General features: G+C 36.3%; 1 protein-coding gene across 7 annotated transcripts in view; it reads right to left on the bottom strand.

Annotated features, from left to right (window-relative positions):
• PAM (peptidylglycine alpha-amidating monooxygenase) overlaps positions 1 to 16,490 on the bottom strand; it is a 280,534-nt gene that overhangs the window by 234,653 nt on the left and 29,391 nt on the right. For 6 of the 7 annotated variants that reach the window (XM_061189486.1, XM_061189489.1, XM_061189490.1 and 3 more), the window contains exon 2: positions 4,891 to 4,998. The exons of the other annotated variant lie outside the window; for it this stretch is intronic. The gene's annotated coding sequence lies outside the window, so the exon portion shown is untranslated. The remainder of the gene's footprint in view (positions 1 to 4,890; positions 4,999 to 16,490) is intronic. 7 annotated transcript variants of the gene reach the window in all.

Here is a 16,490-nt window from a genome sequence, read left to right as displayed (position 1 = left end):
AAATTGTCTATGTTAATCCATATGATCTTTTCATTGCACTGGTTCTTCTTATACATATGTAATTTAATTAAATATTCTATACATCATTAAAAAAATAGCCTATCCAAAAATAAGACCAAACCAAAAGATGTCCGCCCACTACAGAAGGCTGAAGGGAATACGGAAGACCACCAGCAGGAATAGAGAAATCAAGGGTCAGTGAGACAAATGGCCCCAGGTGGCCAGATTTTGTGTCCTGTTAAAGATGCTTGCTTTAGGGAAAAGGGGCCTCGTATCGCCAACGTTCATTCCCTAAATCCAGGCTTTATTTAGTTTTTATTCTCCTCTTACGCTACAAAAACTGCTTAATATGTCATGTTCTCATGAGTGTTCTATATCCTCTTGCCACTCCACTAAATCTCTTGATCAATGCAATCTCATTCCCACCTTCTTAGGGAAGATGACAAACTCCTTCTTAAATGATAACTACCTCCTTTACTTGGATTCCCAAGGATAGCACAGAGAAGCCCTGTGAAGCACACACCCACATTAGGCCACTCACAGCACAGAGCTGGGAGCTGGGACAAAGTACCGCATAACAGCACTAGCTCCACCAAGCTCTGACATATTCTTTCTGCATAACTGTATACCCCCTTTTATCTGTCCTAAGTGTCAGAACATCCACTTCTTATTTCCCAATGGATCTTAAGGCTTCACAGACATCCAAACAATATTATAATATCTCAGACTGAAAGACAACAAAAGTTAGAAGGTAAAATACTCTTTCACAGGAAACAAAGACACAGCAAAGAAATCACCCCTTGACTGTCGAAAGTATTATAAATCTCATCTACAAACCACCTTAATCCTTAAATTGAAGTTTAGGGTTCAACGAGACTCTGAGCTTAACTTATTTCTTCAACTAAATTCATGTTGGCAAGTGCCAATTCAGAAGCAAATGTAAGTTAAAGCGCCACTTCTGAGGGGATATTTGGCCAGAATTTCTAAAGCCTTGACTAGTCAGCTACAGTGCCCCCTCCTGGAAACCACCTTTCTGATAAGGCAAAACACGCTCCGTTCTATTTTTTTTTTTTTTAGGTAAGAAGTGGATTTATTTAGAGAAACACACTCCACAGACAGAGTGTGGGCCATCGCAGAAGGTGAGAAAGGCACCAGGGTATGGGGTTGTCAGGTTTTATAGTGGTGGGTAATTTCACAAGCTATTGAGTGGGAGGAGTATCCCAGCTATTTCAGGAAGGGGTGGGGATTTCAAAACACCCTCAGTTCTAACCTAGCTTTGCCTCATGATTTACGCTGAACTTCCTCTTAGCCCAGAGAAGCAACATTCTTGGCTCCTCTGGTCTTAATATAACACTTTTCCTAATTCCAATTAAAGATAGTATAAGGACTAAAAAATGACAGTGTATATGGGATTTTATTATTAGCATATGAGCTTAAATTTTTTAACTAAAACAAATTCATACTGATTTAATGAAAAAGTATCACACTAACTTCCAATGGCAAAAGGCTTCTAACTCTCCATCACTGGCCAAACCCACTCGGTGGCCAAATTTCACAGATGTATCTTCTCTTTGCTCCAGCCCCACAGTTGCCCCTCTAGCTTAGATCTTCTCTATCAGTCATCTCATAACGTTCTGGTCCATGGTCTTCCTGACTTCAGTGTCCCACCTCTTTAATCATTCTTTGTATCACTTTGTCCTTAATGAGTCTTCACAAATCATGGCCTTGACCACATTACCACAAAACTCAAAATCCTAAAAAGCTCCTCCTGTGCACCACTGAATAAAGTGCAGAGTTCACAGCTTCCATGTGAACGCATCTTTGCCAACCTTACCTCCAGGCACCTTCAGCTACAGCCAATTAGACAATCTGATACACTAATATGTCCCCATACCTTCCCTCCTCTAAGCCTTTGCTCTTACTGTCTCTTCTTCCTGGAATCCCACACCTACCTCCTCATTCCACCCCCGCACACACACTCCTCCTGTGTCTCCTCCCTGGCAGCCCAAATCCTACCATCCTTCAAGATCTATCTCCTCCATCAGGGACTGGTTCCACCCCAGAAATTCCACAGTATTCTCCACCTGGCTAACTGCATTTAAAACATTCTACTACCTAGTTATCATCTTGCGTCTTATTTCCCTCTCCCTTCAATCTTCTGAAAAGTAGAGACAAAGTCTATATTTGCCTCCTATTCCCAATATAGCACCTATGATTTGCCTTTGGCATTCACTTGGTAAATATTTATTGAATAAAAAAACAAAAAAAATGTATTATGTCCTAATTTGTTTCATTTTCCAAAGTGATTTTTTGATTTTCCAAAGATTAAATTATTTTACTTAATCTCTGAAACAACCTAGTGTGGTAGGGTAAGGTAGAAATTGGAATTTCACCTTTAGAAATGAAAATAAAAAACAGAGTCTCAAAACGATGCAATGATTTCTCTTGAACCACATAGCTTCTAGGTCCTCTGGTTCCCCAATAGGCTCCTCACCTGGACGTCTACTGCTTCTGATGACGGCCGGAAAGGAGGTGCTTTCATATTCCCTCACAACAAATCCACTGTTTCTAAAGAATTAAGAACGGCCTTAATTTTTCCTCCTTACCAGTGACCCATGGCAGAGTCATTCACATCACCATAATATTCTCAAGGCAACTCATGAGGCTTGGGAGAAACATTTCTTATTACCCGTTTCTCCTCCCTATATCTAGCTACAAGCCTACCTTCTCAAAGGAAAAAAAAAAAAAAAAAAGTATCTTATCTCATGATTCAGCTATTCTGGGCAAATCCTTGACTTTTCTAAACATCATATCCTCATTTTCAAAAAGAGAAGAACACTAGTACTACCTCATACGGTAGTTATGAAGATAAAGATAATGCATAAAGTACTGGCACATCAAAAGCTCTCAATTAAAAAGTTATTACAATTAATAATAATGAACAAAACCACAGAGAATCAAATTATACCACCTTCTTTGAAAGGCTTCATTTGTATTCCAGTACAGTCTGTAATTGGGTGATGAGGAGGCAGAAATTGGCCAAGTAAGAGCTTGAATAATTAAGTGGGGACCTTAGTTTTTTTGTTGTTCAAAATGAGGGTGTTGATCTTTTCCAGTCTAACATTCTATGTGCTAGGAAAGCATTCTAAGGCAATGCTTTTGTTTCTCCCACACAAATATCTGCCCTCTTCTGCAACCAAGCCCATCAGAGTGCCCAATGTATGGGTACTTTTCTTAGTCCCTGTAATAGACTGAAATAATTCAAAGTTTTATCCTTAAAGAATTTAAACTTTGCTTTCATTTAAACATTCAGGATCTCTATACTACCACTGAACTCACCCATGAGTCAATTAACTTTAATGTTTTCCCAAAACTAAACAATGATTATAAAACCTTCAATGTTTTGAATCTAAAAGTCAAAGGAATTATAGATGATGGCTTACTCTAATACCAAGAACTTATTTCAACATTTCATGATTCTAATTTTGATTATAGTTCCCAAAGGAACCACTGGATTAAGTTCTAATATAGTTTCTCTAAAGAAGCCAGTTTAAGTTCCCATTTTAGTCTCTCAATTAGTGGAACTTTAAAATACCTTTTCCCTGGGATACAAATAAAGAACTTTGCCGAAAATGTAGAGCATTTGTATGAATCCAAACATAGATATTGTTTTTATGAAATAATAGGAAGCATAAGAGGGGTTAAAGATGATGCCTGCAGCCTAAGAAGACCAACTGAGCTGAAAGGGTCTGACAGCAGGATGTGGGTTATAATGCCTCTGAATGAAATCCTTTTGTGCGAGGGTCTCACAAAGGGCATCCAGGCAGGACTGTGTGTGTTTGGATTTAAATTAATCAACCAGTCAGTTCCACAATGCTAAGATTCCTTCTGTTTAACAGATTAAGGCAGGTTTACTGGCAGTTCCCAAATGATGTCAATAGCTTCTAAAAGGTCAAATGCAGCAACGCACACCAAATGTCCTAGAGTAAAGAGCACCAATAACTCCTCCCTCTATAATCTGCTAGGTGTGACTTATTAAATGCAGTGGATTATCCCATTTTAATCAGCTGTCCTGGTTTAAATTTTCTTTTTTTCTCTTTTCCCAAAAAGCTGAAACACATTTATACATTTTAATGATATACACTGCAAGACTGCCTGTTTTATTCTATAGTATATCTGGTTAAAACAATATAAATAGCCCAGCTTCACCACCGCATCTTGCAAGGGGGTTGGGTGATGGGGCAGAAAGGCACAGAGGTGGAACTATTTTAGTCAATAGGGGCCAAGTACAACCAAAGCATTATCTGTGTTGTTAGCACAAACTCACAAAAAGAAAGTTATAGCTGCAACCACTGCCAAGTAAAAAATGCTCAAAAAACAGCATGTATATAAAAAGGAAGGACCCTGGCCAGGTGGAAGATTCCATCTGGGTTCAAACTCATGGATTCTAGCCCTTTGGGAACTTCTTTAAAATCTCGTGTTTCACTGTTTTTCCCAAGCAGTAAAGGATTGAATGCATTCTTGTAAAATATTAATCATGCGTGTCTTGGGCACTGAGTCGAAAAGGAAAAGGGAAGAGAATATAAGCCAAGGATACTAGAGTATAAGGTGATCAGGACCAGCTCTTGTCTGACAATGCTGTAGAAACATTAACCGCTGGCCCTGGGACTCAAAGGAAGCTCCAAGAACCAACACGGCCCCCTGCCTCCCACTGACGTTCCTGACCTTCAACTAAGGAAAGCAAGGCATTGTGGCATAGGTTATTAGAGCACAGCATTGAGTCTAAATCCCGGCCCTGCCACCTCTAATCCCTGTGATCTTGGGCAAGCTACTTAAACTCCCTGATCATCACTTCTCTCCACTATAAAACGAAGGAAAGAATAATCATACCTCTGAAGGTTGTTCAGAGCACTCCTGTGAGCCAGGCACAGTTTCAGGTATCAGGAATACAGTGTTGAGTAAACCATACAAGGCCACTGATCTCAAGGAGCTTGCATTCTGGGTTGGGAGATAAAATAATAAACAATTAAATGAATAACGTAATTTTATATATATGGGAAAAGGCTCTGAAGAAACACATCATAGGATGACAAGATAAAAAAACTGACTAGATGGAAGAATGACAAGAGTTGTCAGAGAGAAACGTCAGTCTCAGTAGAAATGGCATTTGAATAAGGAGAAGGAGCAGGATGCATCAAATAAAAGGACAGAGCCTTCCAGGCATAGCGATCAGCAAGAACAAAGGTCCCAAGACAGAAAGGAGCTCAGGATGTTCAAGGAACATGAGGAAGCCCAGAGTAACTGAAGGACAGTGAACAGTGAGCAGTAAGTGTAGACACCTATTAGACAGTTAACTGGAGTCAAGTAATAAGGTGATTCATGAACGGAGCTTGGGGTACAGAGCTGGAAATATAAATGTGGGAGTAACTTAACACAATTTTCTGTAAAGCACCCACCACAGTGCCTGAACATTATGATTATGGATAACCAATCTCTCCATTCCCACTTTTCCAAATAAGTAAATTGATATTTGCATTAGGGAGACTGTCAGCAAAATAGAAAAAAAGAAGGAAGACAGGTAGCACTGGATTGGCTCAGGGAAAACAAAGACGTTTTATGCTGAGTGCCAACTTCTACAAAATAGTAGGAGCTTCCTGCTGTTCTGAGTTGAGCAGGATTCTGAGGCCAGCTATGGCCTGTGCATTACTTGCAAAATATATAAATGTAACAGATTTCCAAGGCTTTGGAATTGGCAGTTCTTGTTCACTATAGGTTTTAAAAAGTTTTAATTTTGGTAATTATTTCTCAGAATAATAGTATGAATTAGATACCATCACTATCCCTATTTTACAGTTAAGAAATTTGAGGCTCAGAGAGAATAACTTATTTGCCCAAAGTGACCAGCCTTCCAATAGTTAAAACTGAGAACCAAATTTGGGTGTCTCTAACTCCTAAGACCATATTCCTACCTACTGTCATATACATGCGTAATTTTGCTAAATACGCTCCTTATTTGCATTCCCCCAACTGCACTTTAAGGGTCTTCCCAATGGGGCCTGGCTCCAGGATGGAGTATCTTGTACTGTCATCACTCTAGCTCTGGCATGTTCTTTGGTTTCTAAATTCTCATGTCTCATTCGGAAGGAAGCATCCAGGCACAATTCTTTTCTGTGTTGATGTTGGTGGAAAACATCTTATTTGTTAAAATGTCAAATCCTATTTGATTTAGTGATTAGGTCATCTTATAAGCAAGCTGAAAATTTTAGCCATGTCAGAATTCCAAATTATTTTAGCAATCACCTACCTATTATTCATCACCTATCCTATTTTTCAGCTGATAGGCGTCTCATCTAGCTGTATTTAAAAACACACACATAGGGACTTCCCTGGTGACACATTGGTTAAGAATCCACCTGCCAATGCAGGGGACACAGGTTCGATCCCTGGTCCGGGAAGATCCCACATGCCGTGGAGCAACTAAGCCCGTGCGCCACAACTACTGAGCCTGCGCTCTAGAGCCCACGAGCCACAACTAATGAGCCCACGTGCTGCAACAACTGAAGCCCGCGCACCTAGAGCCTGTGCTCTGCAACAAGAGAAGCCACCGCAATGAGAAGCCCGCGCACCGCAACAAAGAGTAGCCCCCGCTCGTCACAACTAGAGAAAGCCCGCGTGCAGCAATGAAGACCCAATGCAGCCAAATAATAATAATAATAATTAATTAATTAATAAAAAAACACATACCTACACTATCAAATTAAGTTAGTGCCACTGTTATTGTTACCTCACCCACACAACAGCATATTCATATACTTTGACTAAAGAACAGGAATTTTTTGGAGGTTAGTTCTAAGGAATAGGAATTTTATTTTTAAGGATTCCAAGGCAATAAGAAGTAAAAACTCTTGTACAGCTTACAGACTTACCACAACATAGGCAGAAAAGCTAAAATATATTTAACCCTGAATTGCTTTGTCCTTTCCCTCCACCCCATGCTTTCTTTCCCTCCCATCTATTTTCTACGAGAGGGCCTCATAACAGGAGAAAAGTATGCCATATACTACCTTGATTTGATTCCAGCAAACTAACCAGAATTTGAATTTTTATTAGCAAGAGCCATAGGCAAGAGCAATAATACGCTACACCTATCAGAGTGTTTAGTTTTATTCATGAACCCATGCTGGGTTAAGAAAAAAAGAAGAAAACTAACTTCAAAGCATTATTGAAAGATGGTTAACTCTCTAGCCACAAATGAGAATCACAAGCTACTTTGATGTTGTGAGAATTTTTAGATGTCCTAAATTTAAAGAAAGGACATCTATGATACAGGTTTAACCATTTAAAAAATTCCAATAATATACTTCTTTTGCATCTCGAAAAACCAGTAATTACCTAAGGGAATAAATAAATTAGAACTCAGCCTCAGAAATTAAGCCTTAAATGCTAAGCATACGAACAATATTCCTCCCTCATCATATGGTTCAGTGGCAAAATGCCAGCTCTAATATGTTCAGTACAGGAAATATAACTCTTCATATTGTCATTTTCTCACAGTCATCACTCCACCAAGGACTTTGGGCATTAACCAAGCTGCATACACATCTTCACCTCAAAATTTAAACTAAGTATAAATCGGAGCATTACTCAATGTATAAACTATGTGGCACATGACTGCAAAGACTGTGATTGCACAGAAACTTGTGCCAATACTTAATTTGAAACTAACCTTGACAATGACCTAAAATTGCTAACCTTCGAACCCTAACCAATCTCCGTCATTTATATAGTGCATGCCATGATCTACTTTCACACAACATTTGAGAATTATTATTCGGTACGTATAATTCGTAAACGTTGTATGAAAATAGGCCATGGAATATACTGTATAAGTTTCAAAAGAAAATGGAAATTACTAAGGAGAAAAGTGAGTGGATTAAAATGTGTGATTTTTCATAATAATGGTCCAAAGATATGGGAAAGGTGGAAAGTTGACACCACGTACTTTATATGGCTTTTAACTTATAAATATATTAGATCTGATATTATTTATTAAAATACTTGTATTTACCAATCTGAATATATTTAAACAGTCTTCAACCCTAAATGCTGGAACATCACAGTTTTCTCTTCTCTCTCTTACCAAATTGACATGTCTCCATCAATAACTACTAGGAAAAATATTCAAGGCAATCTCAAAAAGAATTATTGTGCTTCATTATGCAAAACAACATTCAGTTCTGTATGCTGCTACAGCAGGTCAAAAGCCATTAGCCACCTACTGAAAATACATACTAGGAAATAAAATGTCCTTCAAAATTATTTCACATACAGTATCCTCAAAGTAAAATGGGTGAGGTTATATTCTAAATGTTTAAAAACGTGATGCCTCAAAAAGAAATACACTCACCATGTCAGAAATTAATTTGAACATAGATTTAATAATGGTCATATAATTTAGAACACTCACATTAGATAAACAAAGTACTGTGTCTGCTATGAGAGAAATGAATACATAACATAACCAACCATCTCAACACTATATGGCTATTATTTTCTCCTTTTCCAATAAAAGTAACAGATTCAATATGATTCCTCGGATACTTAGGACATTCTCACTATTCAACAGTCTTCTGGGGACTGACCCAACAGTCCTCTTGTATCTTTAAGACATTCTACACATCTATTTGGGCAGAAGAAGCAAAACAGGAGCCCCTGTGCTACTGGACATTAAAAAGAATTCACAAGTCTATCTTATTTAACATTTTGAAACTTGGCAATGAAGTCTATGGTTTTCTATGATTTTTCCACTAATAGATTCTATTAGCAATTATTAGCTAATTAGCCACTTGGCATTTTGTACAACCAGGTACAGAGCTAAGTGCTTGACACATCTTAATGCATTTAATCCTCATAACAACTTTATGATGTAGATAATATCCTATTGCCATCTTACAAGTAAGGAAACCAAGGCACCAAGAGGTCAAGTAATTTGCTCATAGTTATACAGATAGCAGGTGGCTACTTTTCAATGAGGGAAACATAGTTTATAGAACGTGTGGTCCCAAATAGGATGAGGAAACCAAGGGAAAGAAACTGAAAAGGCAAAAGTACAAGGGGAGTCAATGACAGGATGGAGAAATGCTTTCTCTTTCACTATTTTCTCTAATCTTAGCTGGCTGACTATGGTGCTTAATAAACAAAAATAAAGAGGTAACATAATTGTAACCCAGTTTTCAAGAGCAAAGATGACTCCTACTTAAAAACTAGGAAGCTCAAATTTTCTTGCCTTACTTAAAAGATGGATTTCTGCTGTGTGGAAATGCAAATACCCAATCTCACTGCCCAAGCTCTGAGATAACATCTGGTGGATAAATACACATTTTGGTGCCATGTCAGATTCATAGTCACAGGCTGTAGGGGCAGAGATGGGTCTGTAAGAGCCCTAGACTATTCACCTATAAACCTGGTTCCTAACATAGATCCAGGGCAACCCCTGATGACTGACCTCCTGAAGGATCAGTGGGGTAACAGACGATTAGTTCTAGAGGTTCCACCTCTCATGGACTTCAGCCAATCTAAACCTGTTTATAGAAATCTTGAACTGGCTCCCCAATATAATGCCACTGTCGCTTCCAGGGGTCCTATTCCAAAATCTATCATCAGATCACAGGAGTTTTTTGTTGACACCATTGGGTATTTGGATTTTGTTTGATTATTTAATAAAAAGACATTTCTCCCTTAAAAACAATATTGCAGGCCTCTAAATCTCCAAGTATAAATTAAACAAAATAACTCCTGGTTAATAAAATATGAATTCAAACAAAATGCTTCTGTTGAAATGGAGTATCTAAAATATTTCAGGAAAAAATTCACTAATCCCGCTGATAATAAGGTTGGAAAAGATTCCCTTTTCCACACCCAACCCAAAGGAAATTGAATCCCTGCTTTAACTGGAGACTGTTGCTATTTGTCTTATGGGTAAAGGTCAAATTATGCGTATTTTTGGGACTTCAGTCAAGAATCAAGTTCGGTCACCAGATTTTCTCCCATATCAACAACATAGCGGCAGCATGAATACAGACGTTCCTTATCCCTTTCACCATGATTTTTCAAACTCAGTTTTCGCTCTCAGAGCAGCTAAGATTTCTTCGTTTGTCAAAAGGATAGCCATTAAGAAAATCACTTAGCTAATAAACAAGGAAATTAGCTAGCAGGCCTGATACAAAACAGATAGTAGCAACACTAACAGCAAACTGTACACACAAAGTAAGGCAGCAAGAGTGGCTCTGATAAGCACTTTTAAACTGCAAGTGGTACTCAAAAAACTGAGTGTCACTAGTACTAGGGGTCAGACAGCAGTTGTAAACTTTTCTCCTTGTCTCACTTGGTTCCCCCAAAAATCTCAATTAGTTTTGAGTTTTATCGAAGTATGTGAAGAGAAAGAAAGCAGCAGAAAAGAGGAAACAGGGAAAGTATCTGGGCAGGATAACTCTTCTCCCTTTCCAACCACTTTTCTGTATCTTCTTTTGTCAATGTTTGAAGGAACCAGCTAAACACTTGTTTAATTTTGAGAAAAGCTACATAACCTAAATAAACAACATGATGGAAATAGGACTTGTGAATCCCATGAAGGATGGTGCCAGATTTTGAAGCACATGATTATCAAGCAAAAAGATAAGGGCAGAATGTTTATATTTACATTTTACATGATCAATAGATATGTATTTTTAAAACTAACAATCTTTAATTTTTTTTTTTTTTTTTTTTTTGCTTTTAACTTGTATACAATTGGGTTTCTATCCTCAACAGTAACTGATTATGGAATAAACAGTTGAAGAGTAAAAAAAAATTATACACTCAATTTTTTGGTGGGGAAATTGTAAATTTTACTAAATTTCGTATTTCATCAAAATGTCTTCAGTTCTCTACAAAAATTAAACTTTTCCTAAAAGTCTACATTGATATCTTCTCTCTGATTTTACAATAGGAAGCTTCCCTGACTTAATCACTTCTTACAAAATGCTTGAAATGCTTTATTCAACCCTGGGTTTAATAATTCCTCCCTTCAGTTGGTCAGAAATGTATCTAAATCAGTAAGAATCTACTTCTGCCAGTTCATTCCAGGAGAACATTCATTTCCACCTGCCCAAATCACACCTCCGCTCCAGGCTGACCCTTCCTGACCTTCACTGAGATGATGTCTTGCCTCCCCCTCTCACCTCCATGTTACCCGGTCGTCATAGGGCTGCATGACCCTCAATACACCAGAAATAGAAGAAAACCAGTAACAGTAATTCATGTTTAAATGATCGTTTAAATTAGCTTTACAAAATAGAGTCTCAAGTGGTAACTAGCCAAGGATAAATAAACCACTTCACGTACATTCTAAATATGGGGATATATATATATATATATATATATAGCTGATTCACTTTGTTACAAAGCAGAAACTAACACACCATTGTAAAGCAATTATACTCCAATAAAGATGTTTAAAAAAAAAAAACGGAAACCAAAAAATAAATAAAATAAAAAAATAAATAAAAATGGGGAAAAAAATTCAAAAGTATTAAATAAGTAATGAATTTTAGTCAAAGTTCCCCTAGAGATCAGTGAGTATATGAATATTCTTAATGAATTTTAAAAAAGAAAGAAATGGGCCTTTAATTTGTTAAGGCAGAAATTCTCAGGTAAATATAATACAACACATTCAATATGTTTCACATATTGCTGAATTTTTAAGTTTTAAGTTCAAAATGTAAAAATCATCTGCTCTAACTCTAATCACTTTACAAAACTGATAAATTAATTTTGTATATAAATCTAGGATAAAAGTGTTCCTATAATTACTTATTCATTTAATATTTTCAAAATTCTTTTAAAATCTTTTACTAGTTCAGTTTTTTAAATGAGGAAGGATATTACTACATCACTTAAATAAAATGAGCTTTAAAATAAAACCACTACTTATGTACTTACTATACTGAAGTACATTAATATATATGTATACAACATACTTAAAATACTGCACTAACCAACTTTTTAAAAGATTTTCCAATAGTTTCACAATTTTTTAAATTTCCATTTACAAAAAGCTTTTGATTTAAGCATTAAAATCAGAAACACCTAGACACTTTATATAGATATTTAAATACGTATCTATGTGTTTTTTCTAGGAATTTTAAAAGCAAAGAAGCAGGTGTTCTAGAAAAAATTCACAAGTTCAGGTAAGTTATCTTACATTATTTTAAGAGGAAGAAAGGAAAAATAGGTCTAAGACATTATTTTAGTGTAGAAAGAAAAAAATGTATGTATTCTATTCCTATGAGGACCAAGACTCCTAACCGACCATGATGCCAAAGGGGAGATTTTTTTAGAGAGAAAAGAAAAATTATCTCCATGTTACTTGATTAAAGCCAAACTCCACTTGGCAGAACTCTTATCTGCTACTGGAGACTTCTGTGTTACCTTTTTTTTTCTAAGATGGCTAAAGAAAGCACATTTCCTGCTCACAATCAAGTTATCAGCCGGTATGAGATTACCATAAGCCTCAAAAACTGTGAACCTGTATTCTGATTTGCAAGAAGAATAAACCAATGGTAATTACATGCTACAAACTCTTCACTTGACAAAATTATGGTTTGTAGAGCTCCTTTAGATAGGGAGCACCTCGACTGTATTTAGAAGAGATTTCAAATTACTAAATTTGCCATAAAATTATGTTAGTATACTGCCCCCTCCCAACTCTTCATAATGCCAGTCAATGGCAAATGGGTGACCATGTATCATATTGTTTTTGAAAGCTTATGGAAGCCAAGAGATCTTAATAATCAATTTTTTGGTAAACAGATAAAAAGGCTTGTGCATTTGTCAGGTGTTTTTTATACAAATACATTCATTTCCTGGAACTTGGTAAATGCTTGAAAGTAACCTTATAGTCTCTTCACATGCCTTTTATCACTATTGAATTGGAGAGCAATTTATGACAATAAAGATTTCATTTACCTTTAATGTTTTTCTCAATGATTTTGGCATTACTTTTGCCACCTCCCATATGTTTTAACACATACACAAACCCACATATATACACACATCAATGTTTACTTTGATATATCTGAAGTGAATTTCCTAAATTCCATAATACTATGTGTAAATATAAATTATAACTCCAAAACAACAAATGGTTGTAATCTTCATTCATGGAAAAAAGGGCCAGAGAGTTGCTCAAATACTTTGCTGTAAGAAATACTCAATAATCAATTTATTATTATCTTCCTTATTAGGATGGGGAAAACTTCTCTCAATGTTTGCATATTGCTCAGTAAAAATGTCAACTGCTGTTGCATTTCAGCAATACTTGGTTTAATGGAGCACACCCAAATGGAAATGTTCACTACAGCTACACTTTCCTTCGAGAAACGCCTAGCATATCCTAGATAAAACCCTAGAGACAAGTTATCCGAAGTTATCTGGTTACGTATCATAAAACTGAATGCTTTACAACTAATTGACAAGGTAAGTTTTTCTCACCTGAGGTTGAAGGAAGGTAATTTACCTTATCTATCTTGTATTCAGAAACAAACCCCAAACAGAGTTAAGTAATCTATCTGAAAGGTTTCTGTTGTTTTTTTGGTTTTTTTTGTTTTTTCCTTGGTAACGCTTGGCAAAATGCTGAAAACAGAAAAATCCACTGGGGAAAAAGTAGTTGCAAAAGAAACTACATACAGCCAGGTTAATGTCTTTAACACATAAACACATCTCACAAATAGAAAAAAGGAACACATCAGATTAACCATGACATGAATAATACATATGCTAAAAAATCATATACAAATGCTCACCACCAATGTAAATTAAAATAAATGATTACAATTCTTCACTTCTCAAATTGGTGTTTAAAAAAACCCTAATTCTGGGATAGGCAATGGGTGTTCTGATACAGACCACTAGAAAAGTATAAACTTGCACAGTCTTTCTGTGCAGGACAATTTGACACATACATATCAAACACCTTTGAAAAATGTTCATATCTTTTTACTTAATTTTTATCCTAGGAATTTATTCTTAAAAAATAAATAGAGATAGGGAAAAGATTAATCTAAAAGTATTTTCATCATAGTGTCACTTATGATAGCAAAAAAAGAAGAATATTCTAAAATCCTAGTAATAGAGGATTGGTGCAGGCATAAAATCAAAGGAAATATAGCTACTTAGAAGGCAGCTGTGAAAGAATATTTAGGGATATGAGAAAATGTCACTATTTAATGCTCAGTGAAAAAATACGCAGGTTATAAAATAGAATAATCATTACAATCCTAATTTTATGTCTCCCGGTTTTGTGTGTCTGTTTGTTAATGTGTGTGCACATATGCATGGACAGAACAGTAGAATTGCTGACATGCAAACAAATGGTATCAGTGCCTATCTCTGCGTGGTAAAATAATGGGTAATTTTTTTTTTTTGGGCTGCGCCACGTGGCTTGTGGAACCTCAGTTCCCCGACCAGGGATTGAACCTGGGCCACAGCAATGAAAGCCCAGAATCCTAACCACTGGACCACCAGGGAACTCCCAATAATGGGTAATTTTTAAAATACGACAGAGCTTTTTTTTTGCATTAGCCAATATTCCATAATGAACAAATATAATTCAAGAAACAATGGGGGGAAAACATAGTTACTCACGTTCCTATAAGAGGCTTAAAATAGACTCTGTCCACAAAATGAATAGAGTGGCATCACTTCTCCGCCTGGCAAAAGCAGCCATCTGAAGCAGCGTTAGGTAACCTAATACCACACTGTTTAGATAGGTTTTTCACACCACCACTTGGATCTCAGGATAAGAGTCAAATCATCCTCATAAGAACCAGAGGGTTAGATGAAGAAGCTACTGTCTGGGACTCCCGTGGCAATCCAGTGGTTAAGACTCCATGCTTCCAACGCAGGGGGCGTGTGTTTTATCCCTGGTCAAGGCACTAAGATCCCACATGCCGTGGGGTGCAGCCAAAAAGATAAAAAAATAAATAAATAAAAATAAAATATTTTTAAAAAAAGAAGCTACTGTCTTAGTAAAATAAGCATGAAGATGGCCATGAGATCCACCATGATCTTTGTACAGCTATTAAATGGGGACAATAGCACTAGCTATCCTAGAGGCAGTCTTTCAGGCAAATAACTGCTCATTTCTTGAGATAACATCAATATTGTTTTTACATCAACAACAAAAATTCGTGGCATATTTTATAATAACTAAGATACATTAGTTCCCATAATCTAGTATATCTATACTACATTTTTGATTGCCTGTATTTTAAAGGTTATATTTGCTACCTGTTCACTGAGCTTATAAGTAAGCTTAACGAGTTACAGTTAAGCTGATTATTTTGCACATGATGCTATAACTATAATTTCCTAAATAAACAAATATCAATCAACAAATATTTATTGAGCATCTTCCATGCTCCAAGAATTATGTCAAGTACTGAAAGACAATATTTTTAAATATGGGCAAATCATTCCCCGGATCATATACAAGATAAGGAAAATGTGTTTTTCCCAAATTCAGTCTAATGATGACTACTGAATATTTATGAATATGAATAGTTAGCTAACCCTTTTATTTGTCTCATTAGTTTGTTCTCTAACTGGAAGCATTTTATTACTTTATATTACCATTTTAGTAAGTTTTGTTTTCTTTAGTGCAGTAAAATATACATAACATAAATGTACCTTTTTAACCATTTTTAGGTGTACAGTTCAGTTGCATTAAATACATTCACACTGTCATGCAACCATCACCACCACCCATCTTCAGAGCTTTTTCATCTTCTAAAACTAAAACTCTGTACCCATTAAACAACTTTCCCCATCCTCCACCCCCACCCACCCACCCTTGGCAACCACCATTTTATTTTCTATCTTTATGAAGTTGACCACTCCAGGTACCTCGTGTAAGCGAGATCATGCAATATTTGGCCTTTTGTGTCTGGCTTATTTCGCTTAGCACAATGTCTTCAGGATTCATCCATGTTGTAGCATATGTCAGAATTTCATTCCTTTTTAATACTGAGTAATATTTCACTGTCTGTATATAACACACTTTGTTTATCCATTCAACCGTCGATGGACATTTGGGTTATTTACACCTTTTGGCTTTTGTGAATATCGCTGCTATGAAAATTGGTGTACAAATACCCATTCAAGTACTTGCTTCCAAATTGTTTGAGAATATACCCAGAAGTGGAACTGCTAGATAAGTTTTGCTTTTAAAAATACCAACTTTCAATAAACGTGTCTCTTGAGTTTTTAAAAATCAATATCATCAAATTCAGTCTCTAGACTGAATTTTTAGCAGCAAAACAGCTATTTTATTTCCTTTCATTGTACGCTTCAAAGGCCCAAGTTAAAAATAAAAATACTTTTCATACCTATGACTCGAAGGTGAATCTCCCAATAATTCCAATGTTAGCCAACTTCCCTCTAGCAAAGCGCAT

Source organism: Eubalaena glacialis, chromosome 4 (assembly GCF_028564815.1).
Source record: "Eubalaena glacialis isolate mEubGla1 chromosome 4, mEubGla1.1.hap2.+ XY, whole genome shotgun sequence".
NCBI lineage: Eukaryota > Metazoa > Chordata > Mammalia > Artiodactyla > Balaenidae > Eubalaena > Eubalaena glacialis.
This window is presented reverse-complemented; position numbering and strand designations above follow the sequence as displayed.